The following is a 12,439-nucleotide window of genomic DNA, read 5'->3' on the forward strand; positions in this document are numbered from 1 at the left end:
GCCTGTTAATTTAAGCAGAATTATCTACATGACTTAGTGGTTTAGAATGCAAATGTATCAGTGTGCACAACATTTAGTGCTCCACCCACGAGCACTAATATATTTTCTGTAAAATACAACCTTGAACTTTCCTATGTTCATTTGTACCAATTACTTTCCCACAATTTTGAAACTTCAGAGTCAGATGTATATTGTGTTATACCACTCCTGAAATCACACACCCTTTGCTATTCAACAACAATTGGATCGTCAGCTATGCAATCAACTTATATAATACTCTGGTATAATCCTTTCACAAACAGAAACAACTATTGAGTATACAAGCAATAGTTGATCGAGGATCAAATAAAGTTTATGCAGTTTCCTGTTAATTTGGAGCTTGTAGAATTATGTACACATGATCCCTGATTTTCCAAGATTCCAGCAGTGGCATGACCTCAAACACCCGATTTGCAGGGCAACTAATTTTGTGCAGTTCAATTTTGGGGCTTGCAAGGAGGCTATGATTAAGGCAAGTGCAAAGCTCATTTATTCAAAACTTTATGCAAATCAAGTTCCTCACTGAATGTCACAACTCCAGGCAAGACTCCACACCCAGCACAAACCATATCCTTATAAAATGGATGCAAGAAGAAAAATGGGCCTGGCCTGCTTTGATGTCTCTTAAAGCAAGGTTCTGTTATTTCAACAAATGTTGAAGTTTAATTTTTTTGAAGTGAGCATTTCTCTCCTTGTGCATTGAATATCTTGACTTCTTTTATTTCTCTCTACTTTTTCCCTTTCCTTCATACCCCTGGTTTGCTAACATGATCCTCTCCAGAGGCTTGACAATTATGGCTGTGGTATTAGCTGCAGTTAACAAATTGGAAGAATTGGAATCCCATTGGCTGTTCCCATAGTGTTGCACAAATTGGAAAAAGAGGACAAATTCATGAGGGAACAACATTTTCAGGGCCAACAATAAACACCTCAGGCGATATATCCACTGTTGTTAATACCCAAAGACCCATGTTTACAGACTATGGCATTCCTACTTATAAATGTCACAGGAAACCTGTTTCCAGCACTTCCACTTCACTTCAGAGACAGAGGCCACACTATGCCACCTGCTGCAGGCTGAGTTCCAGACATATATTCTTAGATCTATCGTTAGCCACCTCCTCTTTCACATCTACATGCTACATGGCTACATCATCCGCAGATTTGGTGTCCACATGCACGCTGATGACACCCAGTTCTACGTCAGCACCACCTCTCTCCAACCCTCCACTGTCTCTGTGTTGTCAGACTGCTTGTCCAACATCCAATCTTCGATGAGCCATAGTTTCCTCCAGTTAAACATTGGGCAGACCGAAGCCATTGTCTTAAGCCCTTGCCACAAACTCCGCACCCTTGCCATCGATTCCATCCCCTACCCCAGACTCGTCTCAGGCTGAATTAGAATAGTCACAACCTCAGCACCCTATTCAACTCCAGGCTGAGCTTCCCCCCACTCCCTTCTCCCCGCCATTGGTGGCCATGCCTTCAGCCTCCTAGAACCAACGTTCTGGAATTAACTCCCTATATTTCTCTACCTCGCCACCTTCCTCTCCTTCTTTAAGACCCTCCTTAAAACCTACCTCTTTGACCAAGCTGTTGGTCACCCCTCCTAATATTTCCTTCCTTGGCTCAGCATCCATTTTTTTTGATTACATTATTGTGAAGGGCCTTATGACTTGTTTCTATGTTAACAACGCTATATAAAGGCAAGTTGTTGCTGTTGAAATTCTTTGTGACTGTGACCATGGTGCAATTATCTCTGCTGTTCCTCCTAGATCTCTTTGCAGTGTTCAAGGCAGTAGACCACATCATCCTCAAACACCACTCCTCCAATCTCCAGCTCAGTGGGACTGCCTCCACTTGGTTCCACTCTTACCTATCCGAGCATAGCCAGAGCATCTCCTGCAATGGCTTTTCTTCCTGCCGCAGCACCATTATTTCCAGAGTTTCCCAAGGATCTATCCTTGGCTCTCTGCCTCATCTATATGCTGCCCCATAGCAGCATCATCCACTGACATGGGGTCAGCTTCCATACGTGCACCACCTCTACCTCTGCACTACATCTCTCAGCCCTTCCACTTCCTCATTGCTGCCAGACTGCTTGTCCAACATCCAGTCTTGAATGAGCTGCAATATCCTCCAACTAAACACTGGGAAGACCAAAGCCATTGTCTTCGCCCCTCCCCAACAAAGTCCGTACCATCGCCACCAATTTCATTCCTGTCCCCAACCACTGTCTCAAACTGAACCAGACTGTTGACAAAGTCTGCATCCTATTTGACCCAAGCTGAGCTTCTGATCTTATATGCTCTCCATCGCAAAGACTGCCTACTCCCACCTCTGTAGCATTGCCAACTCTACTCTAAACTCCGCCTATCTGCTGCTGAAACCATCTTTGTCACACACAGACTCGATTATCCTAATGCTCTCCTAGCCGTTCATCAGTAGCCTGTCCTTGCTCTACTTGAGCCCATTTCCCAGACACTATGCAGTACAATAAAACACACTCGATGCACTTTTCCCAAGCACTAGCACAGGCATTGGCACCCCAGGAGGCATAGATCGCAAGTCAGACAGGCCTGCACCTGGTGAAACATACAGCACAAGTGAGAAGGAGCAGGTACTGGTGGTATTGACAGCCCAGGAGATGACTCGCTGGAGGTGCTGTCCTCTCCTCGCTCTGCTGAGTGGGACAGAAATGCGGACCTCTGGGGTCCGGCCATTAAAAGAAAAATGCTTGAGGCACAAGAGCGACTGTATGAGGTAACGGAAGATCTTGTGATTGGTGGTGTGGGAAACAAAAGGGTGGTGATTGGTCTGAATGGTGAAGGAGTGAGGAGAGGGACTGCGAACAGGTGCAGTGCAAGAGATGGGGAAGGAAGGAGATGTATTGAACATTCCTGATCTAGTGATGGGGAAGGGAGGAGATGTACTGAACATTCCTGATCTAGTAATGGGGAAGGAAGGAGATGTACTGAACATTCCTGATCTAGTGATGGGGAAGGGAGGAGATGTACTGAACGTTCCTGATCTAGTGATGGGGAAGGGAGGAGATGTACTGAACATTCCTGATCTAGTGATGGGGAAGGAAGGAGATGTACTGAACATTCCTGATCTAGTGATGGGGAAGGGAGGAGATGTACTGAACGTTCCTGATCTAGTGATGGGGAAGGGAGGAGATGTACTGAACATTCCTGATCTAGTGATGGGGAAGGGAGGAGATGTACTGAACGTTCCTGATCTAGTGATGGGGAAGGGAGGAGATGTACTGAACGTTCCTGATCTAGTGATGGGGAAGGGAGGAGATGTACTGAACGTTCCTGATCTAGTGATGGGGAAGGGAGATGTACTGAACGTTCCTGATCTAGTGATGCTATTGAATCTCTTGTGTTAATATATCCAGGGCCTTGGGGTGATGCTCCTGCTGCTAACTTCCTCTGCTACCTCCAATCAGGCTTTTGGACTTTATCTTACTACTTTGTGGGAACAGCATTTCCCTCCTGGCTCTCAATGTTGCAAGCAGCACCTCTAGGGAGGCATCAAAAAACCTGGAGGCAGGCTTATCCCTCTTTTCAGCCATCTCTAGAAACAGAGATTGCAGAAGCCAAAAGCAGGGTTTGGATTGAGTAGGTGCAACCTCGCTGTAAGAACTGCAGTCACCCTTTAAATAGTGTCCTGGGATTCCCGACGTAAACTGAGTGGTTTAGGTAGGCTGGTGGCCTGCTGCCGACGCAAATTGCCTGCCTGCCAGCCAGCCAGCCAGCCAATCAAATGTAAATGAGGCCCGGTTGTTAAAATCAGCTGGGCCTTGCGAGCTTTCAAATGTTCCAGTCCCCCACCCGCCCAGTTAAAATCGACCCCTCTGTTTCTCTGACACTGGCCCCTCCCTTCACCTCACCATAGGCAGCTGTGCCTTCAACAACCTAAGCTCTGGAATTCCTTCTCTCACCCTCTCCACTTTCTTCTCCATTAAGACCCTCTTTAAAAAAAATAACCTCTACCACAGCTTTTGGTCACCCCTCCTACTATCTCCTTACATCATGCATTTGCTCCATCTCGTCATTGCTCTCACTTCCATGTATAAACATACTTAACTTCAGCATAGTGACAGCTCTTCTATAATCCAGACAGTTCCAACCAGGTGTCTGAATGACTAAACCCTGATTGTCTCCCTGACTCTTTGTAGGTTAGTGCCTCCACCCCTCTGTCAATGCTGGCGCCGCTGAGACATCAACAGCTCCTGCTGAGTGTAAATCGTTAAAATATATAACTTCTCGCATGTAGGTTCACAATGTTTCAGCACTGCCCCTATCTACCCTGACTACAAAAGTATAACCTTGGCTGGTTATAGGGATTCCACAAGTATTAATAACAGAACAGAAAGACAGCTCTTACCTGAAGAATGTGCCAAATTCTCTGGGTTGCTCCCTGTTGTACGGTTAGAGCCGAGGTGTGAGTGACTGTTGTTTTCAGTTTTGCTCTTTAGCCCCGGATTGATTGCTCATAAGCCTCTTTGTGGATTTCCCTGTCTGCCAAACCTCCCAGGGCGGAATACGGAACACTCTCAATAAAGTATTTGGGTTCTATGTATGATCTTGTCTGGTGCATTGGATTTGAACTGACAAAGTTGTACAAACACACAACTATTCGCCACAGCAGTATTTCGTAAGGAGAAAAATGTGGGCGTGCCAAAGATGTACATATTAGGAAATTGCTAAGAATGCGCTCATAATATGTCAGTGAAAATTACGGGAAGATGCTGTAAACATAATTGGATCTGTCTATTCTTCGCTGTAAAAGCAGGCTTTAGTTTCACTCTTGTTATCTACAATGATAAGTTTGGAGAATCAGTCTCTCCCTCCAACCCCTTGACCCAGTTCACAGAGGCTCCCTATCTCTTTCATGTGCTCTTTACTGCAAGGGTGTGCACTATCAGCATAAGGGGGATAGCAGAAAGTCTCAACTGTGAACTTGCCCTGCAAAATGCAACGGACAAAATGCGCTCACACCATCAATGATGGAGTTTTAGACACATAAAGCCCAGTCTTGGATGAAGTTGCAGCATTAAGTAGGAGCTGTAGATGGACCATACATAAAAAGAATATCAGTGAATGGAACACAGCCATTTCTCAGCCAGATCCCTTGGGATAGTAAATCACACGTTACAGCCTGATTTTGCACTTCTAGCGGCCGCCCAGAGGGACAAAAAGTACTCAGATTTTCGTACATTGACTATATCTGGCTAAGCCACTGCTTCCCCTCTACCTCCTCCCTCTTGGTCAGAGGGATACTCTTTCTCCTAGAGCCCCTCTCCAACCTCACCCAGTTCACAGATGAATTCTAAAGCCTCTTACTCCACCTGGTTCACAGAGGCACTCTATCTTTCTAAACCTCCCAATTCAAAGAGACACTCCTCTCTCTAACCCCTAAATCTATTAGAGTTTTTTGAGGGTATAACTACCAGGGTAGATAAGAGGGAACCAGTGGATGTAATATATTTGGATTTTCAAAAGGCATTCAATAAGGTGCCACACAAGAGGTTGTTAAACAAGATTGGGGCTCATGGGATTGGGGGTAATATATTAGCATGGATTGAGGATTGGTTAACAGACAGAAAACAGGATGTAGGAACAAACGGATCATTTTCGGGTTGGCAGGATGTAACTAGTGGGGTGCCGCAAGGATCGGTGCTTGGGCCTCAGCTATTTACAATATATAGCAATGGCTTAGATGAGGGGACCGAGTGTAATGTATCCAAGTTTGCTGACAATACAAAACTAGGTGGGAAAGTAAGCTGTGAGGAGGACGCAAAGAGGCTGCAAAGGGATATAGACAGGTTAAGTGAGTGGACGAGAAGGTGGCAGATGGAGTACAATGTGGGGAAATATGAAATTATCCACTTTCATAGGAAGAATAGAAAAGCAGAATATTTTTTAAAAGGTGAGAGACCAAGAAAAGTTTCTATTCAGAGGGATTTGGGTGTCCTTGTACACAAATCACAGAAAGTTAACATGCAGGTACAGCAAGCAATTAGGAAGGCAAATGGTATGTTAGCCTTTATTGCAAGCGGCTGGAGTATAAGAGTAAGGAGATCTTGCTGCAATTATATATGGATCTGGTAAAACTACATCGGGAATATTGTGTACAGTTTTGGTCTCCTTACCTAAGGAAGGATATACTTGCCTTAGAGGCGGTGCAACAAAGGTTCACTAGATTGATTCCTGGGATGAGAGGGTTGTCCTCTGAGGAGAGATTGAGTAAAATGGGCCCGTACTCTTTGGAGTTTAGAAGAATGAGAGGTGATCTCATTGAAACGTGTAAAATTCTTAGAAGGCTTGACAGCGTAGATGCTTCCCCTAGCTGGAGAGTCTAGATCTAGGGATCATAGTCTCAAGATAAGAGGTCAGCCATTTAGGACTGAGATGAGGAAAAATTTCTTCACTCAGAGGGTTGTGAATATTTGGAATTCTCTACCCCAGAGGGCTGTCATTGAGTATATTCGAGATTGATAGATGCGGTTTCTTTTTTTTTATTCTTTCATGGATGTGAGCGTTATTGGCAAGACCAGCATTTATTACCCATCCCTAATTACCCTTGAGAAGGTGGTGGTGAGCCACCTTCTTTAACCGCTGCAGTCCGTGTGGTGAAGGGACTCCCACAGTGCTGTTAGGGAGTTCCAGGATTTTGACCTAGCAACGATGAAGGAACGGTGATATATTTCCAAGTCGGGATGGTGTGTGACTTGGAGGGGAACTTGCAGATGGTGGTGTTCCCATGTGTCTGCTGCCCTTGTCCTTCTACATCATCCTTTCCAGTGCTAAAATAGTTTCTTTGATCAATACTGCCATCCTCACCCCTCCTTTCTTTCCTTCTCTATCTCTCCTGAATACCTTGTAGCCAGGAATATTAAGTACCCAATTCTCCCCTTCTTTGAGCTAGGTCTCTGTTATTGTCACTATATCATAGTCCCATGTGGTGACTTGAGCCCGCAGCTCACCAACCTTATTTACCACGCTACGTGCGTTTACGCACATGCACTCTAAACTCATCTTAGGTTGCCTCGCATTTGCCTCCTGTCTGATCCCTCCTATTTCTGAACTATTCTTTACTCTAGTGCTACTTGTTCCCTCCCTTTCCTCTGTTCACCCTGTTTCTCCTCTCTAATGTTTCATCCTGGTGCCCATCCCCCTGCCAAATTAGTTTAAACCCTCCTCCACTGTATTGCTACATATTTCAACATACTGTGTATTTCCAGCATGTTCTGGTTTTATGTCAGATTTTCACCACTTGCAACTATTTTCTAGTTTTTGGCTTTGTAATGCACTTGCAGGAACGTACTATTTTGAACAGTGCAATTCCTGTGAGATAGATGTAATTAGAGTGAATGCACGGTTGGTGGACCAATCAGAATCCACTAACAGTAATGCTGCTGTTAAAATGTTAAACTAGCTACTTAACTAGTCTAAAAATAGCTTGTGAATCCAGTTGTGGAATACACAATAGTGTGCGGTAATGGAGCTGAAGAAGAAGCAAACAACAGCTCCTGCAGGTTTTTGTGGACAGCACGATGAACAGCAAAACATCTTCTGCAGAGTACAAGGGCACACCACAAATAGTTAAGTGGTATGTCAGGTACAAAAGAAAATAACAGAAATGGTCAATTCACTGTTGCAAATTTGCTGCATATGGCAGGAAGTGCACATTTAGGCCCTCACCTGCCTGGGTCAAGGGCTTGAGATACTGCCCGAAACACACCGATAAAAATAAAAAAGAAAGACTTGCATTTATATAGCACCTTTCACAACCTCAGGACATCCCAAAGCACTTTACAGCCAGTGAAATACTTTTGAAGTATTGTCACTGTTGAAATGTAGGAATCATGGCAGCCAATTAGTGCACAGCAAGGTCCCACAAACAGCAATATGATAAAGACAAGATAATCTGTTTTTTAGTGATGTTAGTTGAGAAATAAATATTGACCAGGCCACTGGGGGAGCTCCCCTTCTCTTCAAAATAGTGCCATGGGATCTTTTACATTCATCTGATAGACGTGGCCTTGCTTTAACGTCTCATCCCAAAGACAGCATCTCCGACAGTGCAGCACTCCCTCAGTACTTACATTGGAGTATCAGCCTTGATTTTGTGATCAAGTCTCTGGAGTGGGACAAGAGTATTACAAAAGTATTACACTATCTTCTGATTCAGAGGCAAGAGTGCTAACACTGAGCCATGGCTGATACCTTAAATGGTGAGTGGCAGGAACTGAGTGTCGATACGGTGAGTATCACACTGCCGTGATTTTAATCCCCTGCAGACATTGATTTTGTCGGGCGTGGGGGATTACAATTGGGGCTTTAATGTCCTAGCAAAGCAAATCACTTAATTGCATATGTTGCAAGTTGTAACATACCAAACATGGAAGTTGGATGTGCTGCAAGAGAGCTGAGGTCTTTTACTTCTGAGCCTGCTCCCATCCCATCCCCATTTCTATAGCAATAGATCTGCTTTTGGAAAGGCTGATTTGATATAATTTTGATTGGTAACTTATCGTAGAGCCTAATAGAACTAGCCTGGAATTTGAAAAGTTTTTCCTCATTCTTCTCCCAATGTGGAGCGGAGCTATCTGCTTTGCTGCCTCTATATATTTGTCTGCCTAGCTGTTAAAGATATGAAAATAATGTGATAGCTGGATGCTGAAGTCTAGAAATTACTGTGGGCAATATTAGTAGATAAGCATTCAATGCATTCTTATGACTTTTCTCTGCCTTCTATTTTAATGCAGCATTAACTCATTTGCCTTAAATGGGTTGATTTTCCATTAACATAGCAAACAAATGTCATATGAATGTGTCAAGCAATCACCCACTAATATCAGCAACAGTAATTTCTAGCCTATAGTTTCCAGCCAAAACATATGTCACCATTAGGTTCAGTAATGTCTAGCCTGAGAAAAAAAGTAATACTCTTGCCAGTAAGTAAGAATGTACTGTGTATCGAAATAGAAGTATTTATTTGATTTACGTTAGTTTGCTTAGTTCTAAATGGAGTGAACACAGCTGATTCAAGCCTACTTACTTACGTGTGTTGTTCAGATTGCTTGCAGAAGGAAGTAATATATTGACTTTGACTTATGCTGCTCTGACTGCAGATAACCTGCTTTCCTTTGTCCTAATAAACTGTCTTTTTAACAGTTGTGTCCAGCACTCCATCTGAATTTGGTGACAAAGAAGGAGGCTATGTTGTTCTGAAAAGAGAGAGTAGATAGAGATTCTGAGGATTCCCATTATAACTGAACATAAAAGTACAGGGCCCTGACAGTATGAAGGTATAAATACTGTACTACTGTTATATAGTATAGTAAAGCTTGATAAACTGATGCAAACAGTTTACATTGGGAACCTTTTGCATAATCACGAAGCATTTAAAAGTTGCAGACCTGTTGTTTTTCGAACAGGTATGCCCGTAAGGACTCTGACCTTATTGTTTATAGAAATTTAGCTTGTACTTGACAAACACAGCTAGAAAGATAGTCAAGGAATGAAATAGGCAATAGACCTTGGGACATTGCATTTTGTGTAGAGCCTAACAGGAGTGTTCCATAAACTTTGTTCAAAGTTCTGAGAATAAAACAACAGGCCAGAGATAACAGGTATCACCTGCCTATCACCAACACAGTATAAACAGCTCCAGTAGTTAAACAGAGAACAATGGGAATGATTACAAGGCAGAAAACAGTAATTAACATTTGTGCTCACAGTTTATAACCATCATCTGAACCCCAAAGTGAGATTATAGGGGTGATTTCACAATCCGTGCTCACAACGGGGAGTGGTACTGGCAGGGAGCATAGATCGGGAATCATGACTCTACGGCCGATGATGTTCTATCTGTTAAATTTAATGGATGGAATAAATTGGACTGCGCAACTGCAATTTCCTGATCTGCACAATCAGCGAGCACCACTCCATGCTGGGAGCACCAATTGTGGAATCATCCCTTATAGCATTTAAATTATAATAAATACATGAATACTTGCATCTTTTTGGGGAGTTTCATACCATCAATCTGTCTCATTATTTATTTTTGAAGTGCAGTGGCTGCTGTTATGTAGGCAGTGACTCTGGAACAACAATGTCCCACAAACAGCAATGAGATGAATGGCCACTTGATCTGTTCTTTCTTTAATTTGTTTTTTTATGTTGATTGAGGGAGTAATGATGGTCAAGACTAAGGGAGAATTCCTTGCTCTTTCTTTGAATAGCACCACCTGAAGACAGGGGTCACCTCAGTTCAACATTTTATCCAAAAAAACACCTCCATTTCTTGCTGAAATCAGCATTCTGGGATCTGCTCTGTATGTTAGTATTTGCTGACAAAATCAGCACTGACTGGGCCCCTCTCCCCTCAGCACTTCTTCAATCAGAGCCTCCTTGCTAATGGAAGTAATTCTGGCCTTGCCTACAGTGGGGGAATTCTTACAAGAACAGTATGCAGTGTCTGGAATTGCTTTCATTAGCAGCGGCATTCAGAAAGGAATGGTGCTCAAGGGAGGGAGAAGGGAGGAAATGGATGATAATGAAGGGGTAGAATGAATAGAGATGTAGGAGAAAGAGAAATGGACGTCAATGAAAGGGAAAGGTAAGAGGTGTAACAGATTTGGACGTGACACCAAGGGCTCGATTTTACCGTCGGGTTTCCTGTGGGTTTCCAGCGGGGGGGCCCCGAAAATCCCGATATCCAGTCACGTGACCGGATCGCGCCGAGATCCCGACAACTTCCGGGTGCCGCGCTGATGTGCGGGGCTGCGTGCGCAGACCCCGCTGGTGGGAATCCCGCAGGCAATTAAAGCCAGCGGGGTTCCACTTGAGTGTACTTACCTTGCTTGTTGAGGTCATTAAATGAGCTGAATCAGCTGTCAAAACAGGAAGTGTGGGATTTTAGCTTCAACACAGTGTGTTTCACACACTGGGGGAAACAGTCTCCCTTCAACCGGTCGTGTTCCAGCCAGCAGCCTGTGGCAGCTGCCAAGGTGCACTCCACAGCGGGTGGGAGAGCCCTCACCCACGCAGGAGGCCACCGCGTCACGTAGGGCAACCCCTGCCCTCCACCACCCCCCGCCAAGCCAGAGGACAGACCGACGTGAAACCGCAGCCCCAGTGCAAGGAACCACCTACCTACCCTGCACAACCCCTCAGACCAACACCTGCCAGATGGGTAGTGCATTGACATCCTCGGAGGACGAACAGCATGACCAGCCCCAACAGCCTCGCAGTCCATGCTGTCCGCCTCGGAGACGAGGAGCCCCCCAACACGGTGCTGTGGCACACCCACCTGCACAGCAGGAGGGAGGGCAACCGCAGAGAGAGATGCGTCGCAGGAGGCACTACCCTCCGCACAGGGTGTACAGACCGAGGCTCAGCTTCATGGACCTCTCCGAGGAGCAGTGCATACGTCGGCTCAGAGTCAATCGCCAGGTAGTCGCCGACATCTGCAGCCTCCTTAACGACGAGCTGCTCCCTGATGGACCAAGCAGCATCTTCTTACCTGTCGCCATCAAAGTCACCACCGCCCTCAACTTCTTCGCCTCCGGATCCTTCCAGGGTGCCACCGGGGACATCACCGGGGTCTGTCAGTTGTCTGCACACAAGTGCATAAGGCAGGTCACCGATGGGTTGTTCCGCAGGGCCTCGCACTACATCAACTTCGCCATGGACGAGCGCAGCCAGATGGAGAGGGCGGTTGGATTCCATGCCATGGCTGGCTTCCCACGGGTACATGGTGTAATCGACTGCACCCACATCGCAATACGGGCACCTCCGCATGAGCCAGGGCTGTTCATCAACAGGAAGGGGTATCACTCCATGAACGCCCAGCTCATCTGTGACCACCGCCAGAGATTCCTACACGTGTGCGCCAGATACCCCGGCAGCTGACACGATGCCTTCGTCCTCAGGGAGTCCACCGTCCCGCCCATCCTCCAGGCACCCAACGCCGGCAACGGCTGGCTTCTCGGCAACAAGGGGTATCCCCTACACACGTGGCTCATGACGCCTCTGAGGAACCCCATCACCGAGCCGGAGCGTCGGTACAATGACAGCTACACTGCTACCAGGTCTACAATTGAGCAGACCATAGGGCTGCTCAAGATGCGCTTCAGGTGCCTTGATCGTTCTGGGGGAGCGCTCCAATACACACCATTCAGAGTGGGACGAATCATAGTTGTCTGCTGTGCCCTGCATAACATGGCACTACAGAGAGGGGTGCCGCTGGAGGAGGCCCAATCCACACCCGCCACCCACATTGAGGACGGCGATGAGGAGGAGGAGGAGGAGGAGGAGGAGGACGCGGACGCGCCAGAGGATGGTGGACGACCCATGCGCCGAACCACGACTCACCGGGA

At 45.8% G+C, this 12,439-nt stretch overlaps 1 protein-coding gene across 2 annotated transcripts in view; it reads right to left on the reverse strand.

Annotated features, from left to right (window-relative positions):
• LOC137323627 (dehydrogenase/reductase SDR family member 9-like) overlaps positions 1 to 4,632 on the reverse strand; it is a 31,954-nt gene extending 27,322 nt beyond the window's left edge. For both annotated transcript variants that reach the window (XM_067987330.1, XM_067987329.1), the window contains exon 1: positions 4,435 to 4,632. The gene's annotated coding sequence lies outside the window, so the exon portion shown is untranslated. The remainder of the gene's footprint in view (positions 1 to 4,434) is intronic.
• Between the last annotated feature and the right edge of the window lie 7,807 nt (positions 4,633 to 12,439).

Source organism: Heptranchias perlo, chromosome 7 (assembly GCF_035084215.1).
Source record: "Heptranchias perlo isolate sHepPer1 chromosome 7, sHepPer1.hap1, whole genome shotgun sequence".
In the NCBI taxonomy this organism is placed as follows: Eukaryota; Metazoa; Chordata; class Chondrichthyes; order Hexanchiformes; family Hexanchidae; genus Heptranchias; species Heptranchias perlo.